Raw genomic sequence first — 24185 nt, forward strand, 5'->3', positions numbered from 1 at the left:
TCTTCTTCTTCTTCTTCTTCTTCTTCTTCTTCTTCTTCTTCTTCTTATCTCCGAGCTAGATAAAAGTGTTTTGCCGAGTATTTATCTAGTATTCTTCTACAAATTCTTCTGTTTCTTCTTCTTCTTCTTCTTCTTCATCTCCTTCTTCATCGCCTACTTCTTCTCCTCCTTCTTCTTCCTCTTCTTCTCCTTCTACTCCTACTATTTCATATTCCTCCTCTACTTTTCTTTCTTCCTGTTTTTGCTCTTCTTCTTCCTCCTTATTTCTTCTTATTCTACTATTTCTTCAACTTTCTCCTTTTCTAGTTTTTGCCCTTCTTCTTTCTCTCTCCTTCACCTCCTTTTCATCACCCTTTTCTTTCTCCAGCTTCACATCTCCTTATCGTCGTTTTCTCCTTCCTTTTCTCCTTCTTCTCCTCCTTGTTCAATGTTGGCCTCTATATTTCTTCTTGCTCTTCGCCGCTTGTTCTTCCTCATTTTCTTTATTCTCTCCTCCTTTATCTTTTCCATCTTTCTCTTTCTGTTCCTCTCCCACTATTTTTCCTTTTTCTCCTTATTTCACTTCTTCCATCTTCTTATTTCTCTTTCCCTTTTTCCCCTTCATTCATTCCCTTATTCTTTTTCACCTTATCTTCTTCTCCCCTTCTTCTTCTTCTTCTTCTTCTTCTTCATCTTCTTCTTCTTCTACTTCTTCTTCTTCTGCTACTTCTTCTTTCTCTTTTTCTTCTTCTCCTTCTTCTTCTTTTTCTCTTCCTTCACCCATTATTCCATCATCTACTTCTCCTTCTCCTTCTCTTTATTTTTGTTCTTTATCGTCTTCCTCTTCATCACCTTCTTTTTCTACCATTACATATTCTTCTTCTTCTCCTCCTTCTTCTGTTTCTTCTTCTTCTTCTTCTCCTTCTTCTTCTTCTTCTTCTTCTTCTTCTTTTTCTCCTCATTCTTCTGTCTCTTCTTTTTCTTCTTCTTCTTCTTCTTCTTCTTCAAAATACTGGGTTAATCTTGTGTAGTTGCCTCATAGTTTACAGTGGCCTTGAGAAGTATTTATTATTGTAATCGAAAAAGGGTTAATGGGGTAACAGTTGACTGTTAATTAATTGACTATTAATTAATTATTATTTTTGTCGTAGTATCGTAGCATAGTTCAACTCCAAGCCAAGTCAAGCTTTCAGTGGGTCACTCATTTTGAATTTTGTTATCTCACGATTCATAATTCATAGATAAAAGTGTTTTGCCGAGAATTTATCTAGTATTCTTCCTCAAAATCCTTCTGTTTCTTTTTCTTCTTCATCATGTTCTTCTTCTTCTTTCTTCTTCTTCTTCTTCTTCTTCTTCCTCTTCTTCTTCTTCTTTTCTTCTTCTTCTTCTTCTTCTTCTTTTCTTCTTCTTCTTCTTCTTCTTCTTCTTCTTCTTCTTCTTCTTCTTCTTCTTCTTCTTCTTCTTCTTCTTCTTCTTCTTCTCTCTGGGCTAGATAAAATTGTTTTGCCGAGTATTTATGTAGTATTCTTCTTCAAATTCTTCTGTTTCTTCTTCTTCTTCTTCTTTTCTTCTTCTTCTTCTTCTTCTTCTTCTTCTCTTCTTCTTCTTATTCTTCTTCTTCTTCTTTTCTTCTTTCTTCTTCTTCTTCCTTCTTCTTCTTCTTCTTCTCTTCTTCTCTTCTTTCTTCTTCTTCTTCTTCTTCTTCTTCTCCTTCTTCTCGCCGGCCTGACAAATCCTATCCTATTATATTAAGCGAGCAATTTCTGTATTTATATATCTGGCTTTTTTTATATCTGGTTATTTTTATATCTGGTTATTTTTATACCTGGTTATTTTTATATCTGGCTATTTTTATATCTGGTTATTTTTATATCTGGTGATTTTTATATCTGGCTATTTTTATATCTTGTTATTTATGTTTAACGGATCTAGACGATCTCTAACGATTTTCACGTAATTTGGAACATAGTAGGTTGATGATATAAAAATTCGATTGCACTAGGTCAAATCCCTGGGAAAACTCGCCGAAGGACATTAGAAGGATAATTCATCCTTGGCTGAAACAGCTGTGGATGGTAAAAAAGTGAGTGAGCGAGTGAGTAGGTGAAAAATCGAAATATCGCATCCCCGAAATTCATAAGATGACGTATAGCCAGCTGTGAAATATAAACACGATCATTTTAGAGAATTGTGTTCTGTTTATCAATAAATAAAAATAACGAGCGAAGCTCGGTGCCCCGATATATTTTTTTTATAGTAGCACCATAGATAAACATAGATAAACGTAAGTAGATATGCCATGGTATAGGGCGTTTATGTCGCAACTTTTATTGTTATCCCAAGCCGATAGTCCACGTAGTTCTTTCCTATGCAGCTGTGTGACGCTGGTAGTCTCTCATATTGTGCCGTTCATACACTCTTACACTCCCAACAAAACAGTAAAAACTATAAAAAAATAATCAACAGTAATCGGCTTGAGATAACAGTAAAAGTTGCGACATAAACGCCCTATACCATGGGATATCTACTTACGCTATTGTTTCTCTATGATAGCACTCATCGAATTTCCTACAGTCTATAGTGAGGTCCACGTTATAATGGCAGTGTTTGATTAGCAATGGTATTGCTTTCCTTGTCTATCATTCAACAAAGCGGATAGCACTATCTCTTTCTCGCTTTGCTCTGTTACCAGATCGTCTTCTAACAATGTAGAATCGATAACTAATTAATAAGTTATTTCATATTAATTATGAAGATTCATGATGAAGATTATAATATCTGAATGAAATATGAGTGATTTTTCTCTAAACGAGAATGAACAGTTAATATTATATCAAAAAACCTGTATCAGCTACCGTCTATAGAAGGCATTGACATGACAGAGGATCGGCAACGTTGTTCTCCTATCTTTCTCCACTGCCGTTATAACGTGGACCTCACTATAGCTGTTTATCCTGTTGTCAATATTTGTTGTAGCAGAAGTCTTCGGGGTGATTTATACAGCATTTAATTTGGATTTTCATTCAATAATAAAATTCTTAATGAATTTTAGAAGGCCATTCCTACAAAATCAAGGAAATATTTGATGGTCTGATTCGGTTGATAAGTCGCCATTTTACCTCCACTGCTCACAACCAATAGGAAGCGAGCTAAGGCACTGACCAATGAGACTGCACGTAGAGTTTGAGGCGTGGCTTACATTGGCTAAGCCACTCCCATTCTATTTTGGTCACTTGAAGTTTTTCTCATCAGAGACTATATTTCAATATTAGTTTTAGTTGAACTAATATTATAGAGAATGGTAGCATAAGTAATATTAATAATACATTTTCATAACTAAGATATTAGTTGAAAATTATATGATTCTTCTATTGATAAACAAGGATAGCAAAACTATTTCTACAGAGCCTACTAGTAGTTTTGTGAACAGTAGACCTCATGCAGTTTTCCCGTTTTCCCATCCACAAGCATCTGATGTCACCTGTTCTAGTTTGATTCACAGTTGAAAAATGATGAAGCTATATGATTTATCTGATAACAGACAAGGATAGTTGAACTATTTCTACAAAGCCTACTAGTAGTTCTGTGAACAGTAGACCTCACGTAGTTTTCTCATCCACAAGTATCTGATGTCACCTGTTCTAGTTAATTCAGTTGAATCATAATTTACTCTTAAAAACTGTTATTTGTTTTCTCCGAGATCAAAAACTCACTTATGTTAATTAACTCAGTTCACTTTTGAATTTGTATCCCGATGATGATTTATCCAGTTCCGTGATAATCTTTCCATCTGATAAAAATATTTCTCAACTATCTTGAAATTATTTTTTTCCAATCAAGGATATTATGATTTCTTCAGCATTATTTAGTTCATTTAATCACTTTTTATTTAATTTTCAATTACCTATAAAATTTGTTTCTCAAATGAGAGAATATTGATACTGATGGGCACGCATCATATAAAATATTGAAACCCTACCTCATAGAAATAGACACGGCCAGACATCTGTGTAATGCATGCAATGAATAATCCACTTGTCAGCTGATTGATTATGAATGATTGTACAGTCTGATTGATCCTATCTTCAAAGTAGATGATATATATAGTGATATCAGAGTATGGAGGAATTCCTTTTCTTTTCATACTAGTAGTTCTGTGAACAGTAGACCTCACGCAGTATTCTCATCCACAAGTACCTGATTGAAACTATAGACCTTATAGAAATACAGCAATAGACTGGCTTCTCCACACATCTGTGTAATCACTTGTCAGCTGATTTATGATGAATAATTCTATAGTCTGATTTTTACTATAATATTGGCGTATGAAGGAGGCTCCTTTCCCCTTTTATATTATCCTTGAAATGCAAAATTTCCAAAAACCTTGTATATACGTCGACGCGCAATTAAAAAAGGAACATACCTGTCAAATTTCATGAAAATCTATTACCGCGTTTCGCCGTAAATGCGCAACATAAAAACATTTAAACATTAAGAGAAATGCCAAACCGTCGACTTGAATCTAAAGCTGCGTACACATATTCGCGCTTCCAAACCGCACCGAGCACGCTCCGCCCTCGTACCGCCCTCTTTCCGCCCTCGTACCACCATCGATCCACAGTCGCTCCGCCCACGCACCCATCATGAACGTTACAGAAGATGTTAGATCTTCTCGCGTTCCCCGGTCGAACCACTGTTGCTCGCCGGTCGATCATCAATCGCTCTGCTGGAGTGACGTTCGGTTGCGGAGCAGAGCGAAAGTCTGTACGCACCTTTAGACCTCACTTCGCTCGGTCAATTATCCTTAAAATGCAAAATTTCAAAAAACCTTGTGTATACATCGACGCGCAGTTGAAAAAGGAATATTCTTGCCAAATCTCATAGAATTCTTTCGTTTGGCCGTAATCGCGTTACATACAGACAGACAAATGAGAATCCGAGTTAAAACATAGACCACACTACATTTGGTCAATTAGTTGAAAAATGATGAAGTTATAATCATAATTTGTCTGATGACAGACAAGGATAGAAAAACTATTTATACAAAGCCTATAAACGATTTGGCAACAGTGCTTGGTTGAAAAAGGATCAGGATTGTCATCATAATCAAGTGTAATGTCATGAGACATCGTTACAGCAACATAGAAAAACATGAAATTTATTTTTACAATTAACATTTACTTCTATCATAGAAAAAATGGCACAATAAGATATTCCATGGTTTGTAGAATTCATTCAAAGTTTGTGAGTTTTGTATCGAATTATGGTGTTGTGTATCTGTTTATATGATACTGTATCAAATTGTGTTGAAGCTGTATCATTTTGTGGTTATTCAAAGTTTGGGAGTTTTGTATCAAATTATGGTTTGTGTATCAAGTTGAGAATGATACTGTATCATATTGTGGTGATTCAAAGTTTGGGAGTTTTGTATCAAATTATGGTGTTGTGTATCAAGTTTAGATGATACTGTATCAAATTGTGTTGATACTGTATCATTTATGGTGATATCCCATGGTATAGGTCGTTTATGTTCCAAATGTCAAGCCGGTTTATTGTTAACTGACGCCGGTTATTGTCGATACTGTGGAATACTGTATCATGAGTGTTGATACTGTATAATATTGTGGTGATACTGTATCATATTGTGTTGATACTGTATCATGTCCGTTGTTACTGTATCATTTTTGATACTATAGAGAAAAGATAGCATAAGAAGATATTCCAGGTCATCTATGTTGCAAATTTCTCCTCCGATTACTGTCGACTACTGTCTATTATCATTGTGTTGTTGGGAGTGTAAGAGTGTAAGAAGGGCACAGTATGAGAGACTACCAGCGTCACATAGCTTCACCAAAAACAACTACTAGGACTATCGGCTTCAGTTAACACTCACATTTGCAACATAGACACCCTATACACTGTCTATTATTAGTGTGTTGTTGGGAGTGTAAGAGTGTAAGAAGGGCACAGTATGAGAGACTACCAGCGTCACATAGCTTCACCAAAAACAACTACTAGGACTATCGGCTTCAGTTAACACTCACATTTGCAACATAGACACCCTATACACTGTCTATTATTAGTGTGTTGTTGGGAGTGTAAGAGTGTAAGAAGGGCACAGTATGAGAGACTACCAGCGTCACATAGCTTCACCAAAAACAACACTACTGCGACTGCACAACAGGATATGCTCCAGCCAGCAGCTCCCAATTCATGAGGATATCCCAGACCTGAACATGAGGAACCTCAAATCCAGAAAGCCAACAATAAAGCTGGCAGAGCGCCTCAAGAGTGAGAACTTTTGTTTGATGGAGAGATGGAGAGAGGAGGCACCCCCTATAATTCCAGATGCTCTCAGACAGTGCACCAGGCCACCAGGATTTGACCTTCCTAGACATGCATGGGTCGCATTAAACCGAATCCGAACATTGCACGGTAGATGCAAAGCATCTCTTTTCAAATGGGGCTTCATAGACTCTCCAGGATGCGATTGTGGAGCTCCATTGCAGACAATGAAACACATTGTCTATGAATGTGACAGACGTGCCTACCTGGGTGACAGTAATGACTTTACTGTGGCAAGCCCTCAGGCGATCCAGTACATTTTAAATTTGGACGTGCACTTGTAATCAGTGCGGAATTACAAGGACTTACAAATAAGGAAATGCCATACGCTATATATATATACCAAAAACAACTACTAGGACTATCGGCTTCAGTTAACACTCACATTTGCAACATAACGGTCCTTTACTATGACTTATCACCATGAATGATGCAGTATCAACACAATATGATACAGTATCATCTAAACTTGATTTGACACAACACTATGATTTGATACAAAACTTCCAATCTGTTGGGAGTGTAAGAGTGTAAGAAGAGCACAGTATGAGAGACTACCAGCGTCACATAGCTTCACCAAAAACAACTACTAGGACTATCGGCTTCAGTTAACACTCACATTTGCAACATAGACACCCTATACACTGTCTATTATTAGTGTGTTGTTGGGAGTGTGAGAGTGTAAGAAGGGCACAGTATGAGAGACTACCAGCGTCACATAGCTTCACCAAAAACAACTACTAGGACTATCGGCTTCAGTTAACACTCACATTTGCAACATAGACACCCTAAACACTGTCTATTATTAGTGTGTTGTTGGGAGTGTAAGAGTGTAAGAAGGGCACAGTATGAGAGACTACCAGCGTCACATAGCTTCACCAAAAACAACTACTAGGACTATCGGCTTCAGTTAACACTCACATTTGCAACATAGACACCTAAACACTGTCTATTATTAGTGTGTTGTTGGGAGTGTAAGAGTGTAAGAAGGGCACAGTATGAGAGACTACCAGCGTCACATAGCTTCACCAAAAACAACTACTAGGACTATCGGCTTCAGTTAACACTCACATTTGCAACATAGACACCTATACACTGTCTATTATTAGTGTGTTGTTGGGAGTGTGAGAGTGTAAGAAGGGCACAGTATGAGAGACTACCAGCGTCACATAGCTTCACCAAAAACAACTACTAGGACTATCGGCTTCAGTTAACACTCACATTTGCAACATAGACACCCTATACACTGTCTATTATTAGTGTGTTGTTGGGAGTGTAAGAGTGTAAGAAGGGCACAGTATGAGAGACTACCAGCGTCACATAGCTTCACCAAAAACAACTACTAGGACTATCGGCTTCAGTTAACACTCACATTTGCAACATAGACACCCTATACACTGTCTATTATTAGTGTGTTGTTGGGAGTGTAAGAGTGTAAGAAGGGCACAGTATGAGAGACTACCAGCGTCACATAGCTTCACCAAAAACAACTACTAGGACTATAGGCTTCAGTTAACACTCACATTTATTTTGCAACATAACGGTCCAACACCATGGCATATCAACAAAAATGAGACAGTATCACAACAATATGATACCATACCAACACAATATGATACAGTATCTTCTCAACTTGATAATAATTGATTCATTAGCATTTGAATAATTGTAATATCTCAGTCTTTTCCATCTGTGTTCAAGACTCACTTGATAATGGTATGAGTGTTGAGAAATGTTGTGATAAAATAATCAAAAAAGGGAACTGAGATTAATATTTCTATTTATATCGCAAAACACCATAATTTGATACAAAACTTTGAATGTATTCTACAAACCATGGCATATCTTCTTGAGTTATTTTTCTCAAGTAAATCTAATCATTGTCCATGTAGGTTTAACTGTAACGATTTCTCATGACATTACACATGATTATGTAAGAGCTCTGATCCTTTTTCTACTCAGCACTGTTGCCAAATCGTTTTTTAGCTCAGTAGAAATAGTTTTTTCCTCCACCTACTGTCTAAAGTGCTTACTTTACTCCCTGAAACATAATACTAAAGTGTCACTTTTTCGCTCTCGGTAGTAAAAAACAGAAAAACTCCCTAGGGAGGAAAAGTGACTCCATTTAAATAACATGGGAAGCATCTCTATTTTAAAACTCACATTGTAATAGGTTAGAAGGTCTAAGCTCAGATGAGAAAGCGTAATAGAGGTGTATGTCTTTGAGTCAACTGAATTCAATACCACAACAAGAAATTTGATCAACTCATGAAATATATGTTTGTATGATATTATATTCTTAATATTAGTAGACGATAAAAATATATACAATTTTTAAAATATTTTATTCTATTCAAAATACCAGCCAACAAATATTTTTGATCTGAAATTCAAATCTGAAATGCGTGATCTGGAGTCAGCCATTTTTGGTAGCCGCTCAGCTGATATAATTGTTACAACTTTTTCCAATAGATAGCGCAATCGGCAGTGCCAATCAGACGACTGGTTTTTAGGTTTTAGATTTTAGGTTATGTTGTTAGGAAACATTGTCACCAATACGTAAGTTATTGAAATGATTTTATTTGCAGTTTTTGACATGACAACGTCTTATAAATTGGTTTACCAGGTGACACTTCAAGAAACTGCGTTACGTTCCCACGTTATGCGCTCACAATGAGAGCGAGTGAGAGCGTTCGTTTCGATTCACGGTCGTCTGGAAATCAAATTCAAATTCAAATTCAAATATTCTTTATTCCATACAAAATACAGATTGACCTGACCATTCTGTTCATATCCTAAGGCATCAACGTTCATTGTTAGTGTCTGTTTTTTGTTGTTTATTAGTTTGAATTAATTTTGTTGATATTTTGTGTTTTGTACACCAGGTCGTCTGGAAAGAGCACGAATAGGAGCAGTGGCGAGCAACGCAGCAGCAACCCGAAGGCATTCACCTGGAGAGAGAGTGAAACGGAGCAATCTCCTGCGACTGTGCCACTACTTGTGAATAGGTTATGTGAATAAGTATAAGTGAATAGGTATAAGTGTAAGTATAATAGGTATAAGTGAATAGGTTATGTTGTAGTAATCACAATGTTGTGGTAGTTTTCAATCACAAAAGTAGTATAAATCGTTTCTCAGCCAATAATAATTTGTTTAACTTGAAAAAATGAGCGCGACTTTCTATGTAAGAAATTGAATCGAGCACAGTTAGCCCGCCTAAGAGCGAGAGAGACAGAGTGATTTTGTTGAGGATGTGTGAAGGTAAAAATAAAATTTTGTTAATATGAAAGAAATTCAGTGCGAGATTTTTTGTATAAATTAATGTTTTAAATATAATTCTTTGTATAAATAAATGTTTTAAATTGTTATATTATTTCATCCTTCTTCCTACTATAGGAATGAATATTCACATTAAAATTATTTTACCACTTAAAGTCGTTGTCACGTAAATCTTTCGCCCGTATACCAACTTTACAGGCAACTATGCAATTTTTATAAAAAAATCTAGATGAGGAAAAATGTTGTGTACATCACGAGCGAAAAATACTTTTTCAACCCTCAGGAAAATTGTTGCCCTCGGCTTCGCCTCGGGCTTCAAACTTTTTCCCACAGGGAGAAAAAGTTGTACTTTTCACTCTAGATATACAAATAACTATTCTTTCCTTGTCTATCATCAGAAAAATCATGTAACTTCATAATAAATTCCAACTATTCTTAATTATCAAAATTCATCATTATTATTGAGATATAACTGATTATCCATCTACTGCAATCTTTTAGAATTCTAAATAGGCGTATAACCATCCTCGGTAGATGAAGAATCTATAAGCAAAATGTCAAGTTAATCAGTTGAGTAGTTGAGACGTGATGATGCGTCATTCGTGAATTTCCTATCCCCTACGTGTAAAAACCAAATTCTTTCTTTGTATAGATAAAAAATGTAAACAACAAATTAGGTATCAAATAAACCACTTGCTCTTCTTCCAACTTCGGAATATATATCATCCTACTACCCCTCTCACTCTCACTCTGTCTCTCTCTCACTCACTCACTCACTCTCTCTCTCTCTTTCTCTCTTCCGTCCTCAACCTCACACTCTTTCTTCCACCCTCTTCTTCACAATTTCTCTTCCTCTTACTCTCTCTCTCTCTCTCTCTAGGGATGTGTGGTAGAGAGGACCAGGAGTCCTAACTCCGCCCTAATAAAGGCAAATATTTAATCAATCAATCAATCAATCTCTCTCTTTGACTCTCTTTTGGTAGAGAGTTAGTGGGAAGGATATTTTGAATATTCTTCCCCAAGAATGGACATTGATATGTCCAAAGCTCCGCCAATTTATGTAGATGCATAACAATATAATTATCTATAGTTATTATATTACAAATTGCTTTTTCATATCATATACAGTTCAATAGTTATTTTCCCTAGTCTACATTATGTAAATTCATATATAATTTGCTGTATTGTAAGCTATTGTATATAAGTGTTTAAGCCAGTATTATTGTAATCTACATAAATAAAGTAATCATTCAATCAATCTCTCTCTTACCCCATCTCTCCCAGACTGTAGAAAGAGAGAGTGTGAGTGAGTGAGATATATTTATATGAATATCCATATAGAGAGGAAGAAACTAACAGAGTGAGAGAGCATGACTGTAGGAGAGTGTAGGAAGAATGGAAGAGTATGGAAGAGAATGAGTGAGAGAGGGTGAAATGAGAGAGAGTGTGAGTGAGTGAAGGAGTGAGTAAGAGAGAAAGTAGCTATCCCCACCAACCGTTTGATCTATTCTTGGATGTAAGTAGAGTCCATCTCAGGCAGCCATATATATGTGGGTGATGAGGATTACTGTGTATCATCTTTGTATCATACTTGTATCATCCCTGAATCATCTTTGTATAATCTTCCCATAGTGAGGTCCACGTTATAATGGCAGTATCTGATTAAAATTGGTGATGCTATCCTTGTCTATCATCCTTGTATCATCTTTGTCATCCTTGTATCATCCTCCTATAGTAAAGTAATATATTTATTTATTTATAATTTACAATCAACTTAAGGACAAAGAAACAGACTACAGTACAAAACTTCTTCTCATTACAATTTCATAAAACTAGTAGTTTTGTGAACAGTAGACCTAACGCAGTATTCTCATCCACAAGTACCTGATTGAAACAATAGACCTTATGGAAATATACAGCAATAGAATGGCTTCTCCACACATCTGTGTAATCACTTGTCAGCTGATTTATTATGAATAATTCTATAGTCTGATTTTTACTCTAATATTGGCGTATGAAGGAGGCTCCTTTCCCCTTTTATATTATCCTTGAAATGCAAAATTTCCAAAAACCTTGTATATACGTCGACGCCCAATTAAGAAAGGAACATGCCTGTCAAATTTCATGAAAATCTATTACCGCCTTTAGCCGTAAATGCGCAACATAAAAACATTCAAACATTCAAACATTTAAACATTCAAACATTTCAACATTAAGAGAAATGCCAAACCGTCGACTTGAATCTTAGATCTCACTTCGCTCGGTCAATGAATGTCCACTTTCGGGGATATCATCACTTTGGCTTCCCCTCTCCACCATCTTTATCACACCTTCTCCCACTCCTACCTCGCTGCTTTTTCCTTCTTTATTCCACTTCCCCTCTTCTTCGTCAATCTCTCTCTATCCTTTCTATCCCTTCCTCACTGTTCCCCTCTTCTTCTTCAGTCTCTCTCTATCCTTTCTATCCCTTCCTCCCTGTCACCTCTTCTTTTTCACTCCCTCTCCTTCCTTTCTATCTCATCCTCACTGTTCCCCTCCTCTTCTTCAGTCCCACTCCTTCCTTTTTTATCCCTTCTTCCCTGTTCTTTTCTTCTTAATCACTCTCACTCCTCCCTTTCTATCCCTCACTCACTGTTCCCCTCTTCTTCTTCTTCTATCCCTCTTCTTCTTCTTTTTCTATCCATCCCCTTCCTTTCCGTCCCTTCCTCCCTGTTCATCTCTTCTTCATCAGTCCCTCTCTATCCTTTCTATCCCTTCCTCACTGTTCTCCTCTTCTTCTTCAGTCCCTCTCATTCCTTTCTATCCCTTCCTCCCTGTCACCTCTTCCTCTTCGCTCCCTCTCTTTCCTTCCAATCCCTTCCTCTCACTCTGCTTCTCCACTTTCGGGGTTCTAGAGCCGGACCGCTTTCAGTGCGCTTCGTATCCCACAGCTGTCGGATAGTGCTACTCCTCTAATCAGGTAACCTTCATTTCTATTACATTTTACATCTATTTTCTATACGTTTTTCACTTTCCTTGCCTTATTACCATAGATAAGGAAAGTATTGCTTTCAAAAAAAAATTAAGGTACCGCAAATTCTCAATTTCTATACGTTTCAAGGTCCCCTGAGTCCAAAAAAATGATTGTTGGGTATTGGTCTGTATGTGTTTGCGTGTGTATGAGTGTATGTGCGTATCGTGTATGTACACGATATCTCATCTTCCAATTAACGGAATGACTTGAAATTTGAAACTCAAGGTCCTTACAATATAAGGATCCGACACGAACAATTTTGATCAAATGCAATTGAAGTGGGCGGCTAAAATGTTGTCAAAAACAAGGTTTTTCGCGATTTCCTCGAAAACGGTTTTAACGATTTTGATCAAATTAATATCCAATATAGTCATTGATACGCTCTATCAAATGCCACAAGACTCATATCTGTAAAAATTCCAGGAGCTCCGCCCCATCTATGCAAAGTTTGATTTTAGATTCTCAATTATCTGGCTTCAATTTGAACAAAAAAAATTAAATGGTAAAGATTGAGCATGAAAATCTCTACAATTAATGTTTTGTAAAATTTTCACCTAAAAATGTAAATAAGCTTGAAATTCGAGAAAATTTGGCATGAATGTCCATTTGTCCTCCTAGAGGCGCACCAAGAACGGACTTGGGAAAATGTTCAATATATGCCCAAAATCTGCGATTTTCCAGCGTTTTCCAAGCTTTTTCAAGAACTAATGGGCAGAAAATGTTTGAATCTGGTACACAGGCTCAGCTGACGTTTAAAAATGTTGAATTGAATCAGTTTTCCAAACTGAAAAACGTCAAAGTTCCTCCCAAATTCGGCGATTTTTCAGCTTTATGAAGATAAAATAAACAGAAAATGTTCAAATTTGGTATATATTTTCAGCTAGGTTCTGTTAATTTTTGTTGGAATGGCTTCACAATTTTTTCGAAGATATGACCAAAATCGTTTTCGTGATGATTGAATCGATCCTGAAAATTTGTTTTTGATGGAAGAAAGCAAGCACAGATGAAAAATGCAGGCGAGCGAAACGAGTCTGCTGTTATCAGTTCTGGATTATCCAGCCGGTGGTAAGGCGAAAAGGCGAGCGAAGCGAGCCTGCCGGCTAGTTCTCAAAATTAAAACAAGATTTTACAATAATCATCTTCATTTGAAAATGTGCTACAGTAGGCCTTCACTGCTATCAGAAGAATATACTAAATCTTAATTTCAGTTGTTCAGTTGCTTTCTCCCAAGAATGACATTTACACACTCATATTCAGCTAGTCAAATACTAGTAGTTCTGTGAACAGTAGACCTCGAGCAGTTATAAACCACATCCTCCTATAATACTGTCCATCGGAGCATATTTTGTTTTGTCCTGTCGAGTCGGCGAGATATCGGTGTATAAACGACTAATGGCTGTTTGGGTTGTTGTATCGACAATGCTAATAATTTGATGTGAACAGCTATATGCTACTATCATCAAAAGCTCATTGCCTGCAAGAAGTGCTGGCAACTGGTCAGCCCGAGTTAAAAGCAGAGATAGGTGGAGAGAAAATACTCTTTGAAATTAAAACAAAAAATTACTTGAAATTAACCCATTTCGGATGTGTAACCTTATCTGAATTTGGGAGGGGAATAGCACAAGGTTGCCTTATTTTTTCTCTCCCTATCATTTTCATTTTCTTATTATATCAATTAATAAAGAATGGAGAATAAAGTAACATAATAATAATACTTATTATTCCATTTCATTGATTTTAAAGGGTATAATAATTTTATAAACAGAAATATAAATGCAATACCGTCGACTTGAAACTTTATTCTAAGAATTCTTATTCAATTATTTTATCAATTTCAAAGTGTACTATAATTCTATTTTATAAACAAAGAGAGAAATGCAAAACCGTCGACTTGAGTCTTTATTCTTTATTCATTCATACAATAAGTACATCATCAAAATGATAGGGAGAGAAAAAATAAGGTAACCTTGTGCTATTCCTCTCCCCAAATTTAGATAAGGTTACACATAGTCCGAAATCGGTTGAGTCTTGTAGTTGTTCACTTCACAAAATTTTCAGTCCTTAAATATGTTCACAAAGTAGATTTTCAAATTTATTGAATGAAAAAGACTGAGAAATTGTCAAAAAACCACTGATTTATTGATAATAAGAAAGACCGGTTTCGGTTATTACACCATTGTCAATCTCTGATAAACTCTGATAAAGATTTTCAAATTTAGATGCTTTGAAACCAAAAAAAACTACAGATATTTCACATTATTATCTCTTGAATAGAGAAGATTCACATAAATAATTTATATATTCACTTGTTATTAATTATCAAAATTTGGGAACAGAATAGTTTTCAGCCATTTGAGCCTGTTATTCTTTCCTGATCATGATTTGTAATTTCATCTACAGAAAATGGATAATAACTAGTAGTTCTGTGAACAGTAGACCTCACACAGTTTTGTCATCCACAAGTATCTGATGTCACCTGTTCTAGTTGATTCAGTTGAATCACAATTCACAGTTGAATCATAATTAACTCTCAAGAACTGTTATTTGTTTTCTCCAAGATCAAAAACCCACTTATGTTATAAACTCAGTTCACGTTTGAATTTGTATTCCATATTATAATTTATCCAGCTCCGTGATAATCTTTCCATCTGATGAAAATTTTTCTCAACTATTTAAAAATTAATCTTTCTAAATCAGGAATATTATAATATTTCTTTAGCATTTATTTAGTTCATTTAATCTTTTTTTTTATTTTCAATCCCCTATTGAATTTGTTTTTCAAATGTGAGAATATTGATACTGATGGGCACGCATCATAAAAAATATTGAAACCCTACCTTATAGAAATAGACAAGGCCAGACATCTGTGTAATGCATGCAATGAATTTATAATCCACTTGTCAGCTGATTGAATATGGATAATTCTATAGTCTGATTGATCCCATCTTCAAAGTAGATTTATATATGAAGTGATATCAGAGTATGGAGGGATTCCTTTTTTTCTAATATTATCCTTAAAATGCAAAATTTCAAAAAAAACCTTGTGTATATATGGACGCGCAGTTGAAAAAGGAATATTCCTGTCAAATCTCATCGAATTCTATCAACGCGTTTGGCCGTAATCGCGTTACATACAGACAGACATGAGAAAATCCGAGTTAAAACATAGACCTCACTACGTTCGGTCAATAATCTATATATATAAAAGCGAAATGGCACTCACTGACTGACTGACTGACGGACTCACTCACTCGCAGAACTAAAAATCTACCGGACCAAAAACGTTCAAATTTGGTAGGTATGTTCAGTTGGCCCTTTAGAGGCGCACTAAGAAATCTTTTGGCGATATTTTAACTCTAAGGGTGACTTTTAATGGTTTAAAGTTCGTCTTCTAGCATATATATTCTTCTTATTCTCTCAATTATAATTGAAAAATGTCCATAACATATGTTAATATAGAACTATAATCTAGAGAGAGTACCTCTTCGAAACAGTTGTTCTGGTAACTAAATTAAAAATTTTGTCAGGTTGGCATTAAGTTGAGTTGACTTTGTTAGGTTGGCACCAAGTTGAAGATTGAAATGCATTTATCGCGGAAAAATTGATTGGGCACTGCTACTTCAATCAGAGCTATTCCTGGGAATATTGTATTACTAGCCGTCTGGAGAGCGAAGCGAGCCCGTTTAGTCTGGATCCCTGTCTGGATCGTCCTAACATATGATATAAATGCAGGCGAGCGAAGCGAGCCTGCCGATCTCATTCTTGGACTAGACGGATATGGCGAGCAAAGCGAGCCTTACGGCTAGTCTGATATAAATATTTCTCAACTATTTTAAAATTGTTGATACATAGACCTCACTACGTTCGGTCTATAATAATGGATAATATTGGAGAAATAATTATGAAGAAGGACCATTGTTAAGTATCGTTTATCAATTTAATCATAGAGAAACTATAGCATAAGTAGATAATATCCCATGGTATAGGGCGTTTATGTCGCAACTTTTACTGTTATCCCAAGCCGATAGTTCACGTAGTTCTTTCCTATGCAGCTGTGTGACGCTGGTAGTCTCTTAAATTGTAGTCTCACAAATTGGTTATAGAACGAATTATATAATATATATATATTATATATAATATATATATATATATATATATATATTATATATATATATATATAATATAAACTCATGTTATTTCAATTATCCACTGCATACTGCTGTATATTACTGAAAGTTGATTACCCTGATCTACTTCAGCCTATTCATTTTATTAATCAATTATTTGATCTTATCTACCTATATAATTATTTTACTTCATCAATTTTCTGTTTTTTTTTCTCTTAAATATTCATATTGATTAAAACTTTTACAATATTTCCATTAATAAATAAATCCTTAGTTTAAATAATGAAATTAACGCTTTGGTAGAGAGTTAGTGGGGGGGGGATATTTTTAATATTCTTTCCGAAGAATGGACATTGATATGTCCAAAGCTCCGCCAATTTATGTAGATGCATAACAATATAATTATTATCTATAGTTATTATATTACAAATTGCTTTTTCATATCATATACAGTTCAATAATTATTTTCTTAGTCTATATCATGTAAATTCATCTATAATTTTGCTGTATTGTACTGTATATAAGTGTATAAGACAGCATATATTGTAATCTACATGAATTAAGTACTCAATCAATCAATCAATCAAATTGTGCCGTTCATACACTCTCACCCCAACAAAACAGTAAAAATTGACAATAATCGACAGTAATCGGCTTCAGATAACAGTAAAAGCTGCGACATAAACGCCCTATACCAAGGGATATCTACTTACGCTATTGTTTCTCTATGATTTAACTCACTTCGCTCGGTCATAATAATGCTCGGTCGGAAATAATGTTGAAACATTATTTTCATAATAAGGTGTCTCACAATTTTATGCATTTTGAAATTTCTCCGTGGCTTGAACAAAGTCGGCTAAGCTGGGGGCTCAAACTCATTCTCTCTTGAACCAAAATCTAAAAATATCTCCCATCTCTCTGGGACTCTGCCTGGCTCAAAATAGACGCTGTCCTAGAAGCTGACTCAAAAACATGCTACTATAACAAATCAGCTTCTCTTAACATTTACTACCTCTCTCACATATTTTCTGTGTCACCCTCAAGTTCTCTCTCACTCACGCATTCTTCTTCTTTTTCTTCTTCTTCTTCTTCCTTCTTCTTCTACATCTTCTTCAACTCCCTCCTTCTCTCTTCCACTCTCTATCTCTTTTTTTGGTAGAGAGATACTCTTCCATCATTTGCTCACCCTCACACTCTCTCTCTCTCTCACTCTCTCTCTCTCTCTCATTTGGTAGAGAGTTGGGGAGGATATTTTCAATATTCTTTCCGAAGAATGGACATTGATATGTCCAAAGCTCCGCCAATTTATGTACATGCATAACAATATAATTATTATCTATAGTTATTATATTACAAATTGCTTTTTCATATCATATACAGTTCAATAATTATTTTCTTAGTCTGTATTATGTAAATTCATCTATAATTTTGCTGTATTGTGAGCTATTCTATATAAGTGTATAAGCCAGTATATATTGTAATCTACATAAGTAAAGTACTCAATCAATCTCTCTCTATTTTGAATCAGAATTGTATCAGACGGTTATGTGTGAGAGAGAGAGCGCCATCCTACAGTTGAAGTAAGACAGAAATTTTATTTCAATAAAGGTAGCAATTCAATTCAATTCTCTCTCTCTCACCCACTCCTTCTCTTACTCTCTCACTCTCTCTCCTTCTCTCTCTCTGCAATGCCAGGTCGACCCGTGATGGAGGTGGATCAAGCCTCTAATCGATCAATCTCTCTCTCACTCTCTCTCTCTCTCTCTTCATATTGTAACATACATATAAATAAATCTAATCTAATCTTATCTAATCTTCAACTCTATCTCAGTTCATATTGATATATGAATTCGACTCAAAATTATAACTAGCGCCCCCTGGTTGGAGAACTCGCTCAAGGACTGTTGTATTGAAATCTTTGAAACCCACAACTTCTAATTATCCATTATACATTATTTTTTTCTGCATCAGTTCAGATGCTGCGGAGGCTCTTCTACATTCTCCATATAGATGAATATTTCTAGTTCTGAACACAGAATAACATTCAAATATTACACACAGTACCACGCTAATAAAGCTATATTACTCCCAACTCAGCCCTTTAACCGCCGTCGAGCTGACACTTTTATTTTATTTATTTATTGTTTTTTTTCTATCTTTAGTTTTAAAATTTATTATTAAAATAAACTCTCTTATTATTCTTTCAAATTTATTTATTATTCATAGTTTCTAATTTATTTTATCATTGCTAGTGTTTGCACTCTGTCTGATAATTTGCGACTCCTCCCTGCACACGGACAAATCATCCAGGCAGCGAGAATTTATTCATGTAACTAGCCATCAGGCTCGCTTCGCTCGCCATATCCGTCTAGCCAGGGGGCTCCGCCCTCTGGACCCCCGACTGGATCGTCCAAGAATGAGATCAGCAGGCTCGCTTAGTTATGCGAGTGAGTGAGTGAGTGAGTGAGTGAGTGAGTGAGTCAGGTCAGTCAGTCAGTGAGTGAGTGCCATTTCGCTTTTATATATATATAGATTTATAACACTTTTATATTTTGTGAATATGTAATATTTTATGAATAAAACAATTTGAATTTGAATTTGAATTATACAGAATCGATCAAATTCATAGAAACAAGAATAAAATTGACAGTAGGTTTTCATTGGGGTTTCTGTTTGAGATGAAAAATCACTCTACAAAAATTACTTTCACTTCAAAATTTTTGATATTTTCAATATTTTGTCACTCATATGAATCCAAATTCATGATACGATTCATGATTCCAATACAGAGTTTTAAGAGGAAATAGATGGCGAGAACCGCGCATTGATATTTCAACCCTATCAGCTTGTTAATGTACAAATTTTGTCTGTAAATAATTCCAGCTGACTGATAAAATAATGATAAATCAAAACAATTTTTTTCTTTTGCACTTTCAATGTTATTCTCATATCTTGAAAAAGGACGAAGAAGTGAGTCAATTTTTTGTCCAACGAACTTGACCTGTAAAAAGGCTTGAAGATTACGTGCTCAAAATTTGAAGCTGATTGATCAATTCTTTCTAGAGTTATTGTAGAACATACAAACAGACGGAAACCACTTTGGCCTCCGGTAAGTCAAAAGTGAGAACTCTCTCACGCTCGTTCAATAACTTTTTGAGCCAGTATTGTAATTTTCATAGGTAAAACACCCAATCAATCAATACTCAATCTCACACTATCTCTCTCCATCACTCTCTTGCACTCTCTCTCCCTTCTTTGGTAGAGAGTTAGTGCGGACGATATTTTTAATATTCTTTCCGAAGAATGGACATTGATATGTCCAAGTCTCCGCCAATTTATGTACAAGCATTACAATATAATTATCTACAGTTATTATATTACAAATTGCTCTTTCATATCATATACAGTTCAATAATTATTTTCTTAGTCTATATTATGTAAATTCATCTATAATTTCGCTGTATTGTAAGCTATTGTGTAATAGTGTATAAGCCATTATATATTGTAATCTACATAAATAAAGTACTCAATCAATCAATCAATCAATCAATCTCTCTCTCTCTCTCTCTTCCGTGCTCTCATGTTTCTGATGGTAAGAGGATACACGCTTCCCATACTAGAACTGGTGCAAATATTCTGAGGATACCAAATCATCGAACCATTATCTATTCTAAATCGTTCCTTGTCAGTGCTTGTCGTGAATGGAATGAGTTTCCCAACCCTATTAGATGCATTGAGAGCCGAACGGGCTTTATCCTGTTTTTGGAAAAGTATCTTATAGAGAAAATGACTGAGTCTGTCCAACCCTAGAGCACTGCATGACAGATATTCTAATCTCCCTTCTTTTCCATTCTTCATTCCATTCATTCCATCTCCTTTCCACATGATACATATTCATCTTCCCATCTCAAGATTTTCTGTTCTTTAGTATTGTATATTGTCAATATTACCATAGAGAAACAATAGCGTAAGTAGATATCCCATGGTATAGGGCGTTTATATCGCAACCTTTACTGTTATCTCAAGCCGATTACTGTCGATTATTGTCAATTGTTACTGTTTTGTTGGGGTGAGAGTGAATGAACGGCACAATTTGAGAAACTACCAGCGTCACACAGCTGCATGGGAAAGAACTACGTGGACTATCAGCTTGAGATAACAGTAAAAGTTGCGACATAAACGCCCTATACCATGGGATATCTACTTACGTTATAATTGTTTCTCTATGATATTACTCAATCAATTTCTAAAATGTAAATTTATATCTCACCCTATAACGTTTGTTCTATTTATCTAATTTAATTTATCAATGCAATAGTGTATTTACTATTACTCATTCTAAATCAATTCATTCATTCATCCCATAATTCTAAGATTCAAATCAACTAGATTTTAACTTATTAAGTAGAATTTCTTATTTTGAACATTACTTCGAGTTATAATTCCCAACAGCTCTAATTCATCACAACCCGGTCGTGTGTTAATGGGAAGGATATTATTGTATATCCTCCTTAGAGAATCGACAATTATTATTTGTTGAAACACCGCCGATTTATGAAGTTACATCACAATATATCATCGTTAACATATCATATTATCGTTATTCTAATTGCATTCAATCTTCATTCTCATTGATTAATTATCTATACTTTGTAAAATTCGTTGAATAATTAGCATTACCGTCATTTTAATGTAAATTAGTGTATAAGCCAGTAAATATTGTAGCATACATAAATAGATAAATCTAATCTAATCTTCCTCTCTCTTCCTCACACACTCTATTGTTATATTGTAACATACATAAATAAAGAAATCTAGTCTAATCTCCCTCTCTCTTCCTCACACACTCTATTCTAATATTGTAACATACATAAATAAAGAAATCTTATCTAATCTAATCTAATCTCCTTCTCTCTTCCTCACACACTTCATTGTTATATTGTAACATACATAAATAGAGATATCTAATCTAATCTCACTCTCTCTTCCTCACACACACTCTCTCTCCCTCACACTCAATAACTCTCTATCACTCTGTCTGTCTCTTATTGTCTATTCTGTTGAGAAAGGTCCAATCTTGGCGTTTCATCTGAAAACATCACAGTGATACCTCAACTTTTGCATATTTCATAATTTCTTTGCTAAATATTATTGTGAAACTCTCCAATCTGTATGTTGATATTATTTATCAATGAAACGTGACAACAATGCTCTCCTATAAAATTCCCTGACTTCAAAACGTCTGACTCAAAATTTGAATTTTTCAAAGTAAACATTGAAATTCGGTCACAACCAAAAGTAGTCGAGAGAAGACTAGAGTCGAGTTGCTAGCGATCTATTTTTGTCTAGTCGAATTCCTCTCAACCCTCTTCCGTTCCTTCTCTCTGTAGTCTCTCTCACACACACACTCTCTCTCTCTCACTCACCCTGAGCCTCTCAGCCCCACGAGAATGCGAATCTATTTCTGTATACCAAGTGGGCTATCGCTTACATGCAGCATACACAAACACACACCAAAGGAGCTGTTGGAATATTATGGGTGCTAGAAAATTCGGGTCCAATACGTTTTGGCACTAAAGGGCTGAAGATTATGTCATAATCTTCTTTGATTCGATCAATCAATAATTTTTCCTCCACCTACTGTCTAAAGTACTTACTTTACTCCCTGAAACATAAACATAATACATTTTATAATAAATATAATGATCATTGCCATCTTTTCCGTGGCCTGCCTATGTCTCTTTTGCCTACCGGTTTATACTTGAAAATTCTTTGAGGAAGCCTATCAGCTGACATTCGTTCCACATGCTCTTTCCATTGCTGAAGATAAGATGCAATTATCTCATTCAGGCAGAAGATATTCAGCTCTTTCCGTATATCATAATATAATTGATTATTCTCTGAAATGATGAACAGTTGATATTACATCAGAAATTACCTTTCTTCTATAGGAGGCAGTGACAAGGCACAGAATCGGCAATGCTATCGCCCTATCCTCTCCACTGATGTGTACCTCTGTTGGGAACAGATTGGCTTAAGAAGATATGTCATGTCATGTAGAATTCATTCAAAGTTTGGAAGTTTTGTATCGAATTATGGTGTTGTGTATCAAGTTGAGATGATACTGTTTCACATTATGTTGATACAAATTAATAAAAACAATTTAAAAGACTTATAGTACCCTTTATTATTAAAAACTTTAAAATATTTCGACAAATATAGTTGAAATATTTTAATGTTTTTAATAATAAAGGTTACTACAAGTTTTTTTATTGTTTTTATTAATTTGTACAAAAGTGAAGTGTTTTTATGTTCAATGATTTATTTCAGCCAAAGAAATACATCAAGACTAGATATATATAATATACTTAGTATATTAGACTAAGTCAATTTACAGATAAGTCATATCATTACAATAACAAAAAATCTGGTGTGGTACACTCACACAACCTTCCTTGCTCATATTTGAAACTACGATCAGACCTCTGTATATGTGTATATATTTATAATTATTGTTTTCAGAGAACTTTGTGTGAATTGTGAAATTCGATGATTTTTTTTAGTCGTTATTTTTTTAAAGTCGTAAAAACAGCTGTTCTACAGATGAAATATTTCGACTATGTGTTCTTCTTATGAACTGCGCTACCTACCTACCTCATGCACGAGAAGTAGGCTACTAAGTCCATTTCTCAAGGATGGGGTGGACCCCCCATTGGTTTCCCAGAAAGGAGGCTCATGCCAGTTGATAGAGCTGATAAATAACTATACAGGGTATTGAAAAAAAATCGGTCAAGTTATTTTTGAGGAGATCGTGAAAAACATGGTTTTTTAGTAATCATCCGCCATTTTTTCTCAAGAATATTACGGAGCTTCTGAAATTTTCCCAGAAATGAGACTCATGTCGGTTGATGAGGGCTTATGAATAGAGCTATTCATGATATAAATTTGTAGAAAATCGTTGGAGCCATTTTCGAGAAAACCGTGAAAAACATGGTTTTTCAGTAATTATCCGCCATTTTTTTCGCCATCTTGAATTGAATTTCTTATTGTCGGATCCTCATGGTATAAGGACCTTGAGTTTGAAATTTCAAGTCAATCGGTTAATTAGGAATGGAGTTATGGTGTTCACAGACATACACACATACACACACACACACACACACACACACACACACACACACACACACACACACACACACACACACACACACACACACACACAACACACACACACCACACCACACACACACACACACACACACACACACACACACACATACACACATACACACAGACCAATACCCAAAAATCATGTTTTTGGACTCAGGGGACCTTGAAACGTATAGAAAACATGAAATTGGGGTACCTTTTTTTTGGAAAGCAATACTTTCCCTACCTATGGTAGTAGGGCAAGGGAAGTAATATATTATCAACTTAAATTA

At 35.3% G+C, this 24185-nt stretch overlaps 1 protein-coding gene across 2 annotated transcripts in view; it reads left to right on the forward strand.

Annotated features, from left to right (window-relative positions):
* Positions 1-12407: 12407 nt before the first annotated feature.
* Positions 12408-24185, forward strand: part of LOC111055698 (tropomyosin-1) — a 58187-nt gene continuing 46409 nt past the window's right edge. Inside the window, exon 1 of one of the 2 annotated variants that reach the window (XM_039435900.1) lies at positions 12408-12562. The gene's annotated coding sequence lies outside the window, so the exon portion shown is untranslated. The remainder of the gene's footprint in view (positions 12563-24185) is intronic. The other variant, XM_039435899.1, reaches the window with a different exon arrangement.

This window comes from Nilaparvata lugens, chromosome 9 (genome assembly GCF_014356525.2).
Source record: "Nilaparvata lugens isolate BPH chromosome 9, ASM1435652v1, whole genome shotgun sequence".
In the NCBI taxonomy this organism is placed as follows: Eukaryota; Metazoa; Arthropoda; class Insecta; order Hemiptera; family Delphacidae; genus Nilaparvata; species Nilaparvata lugens.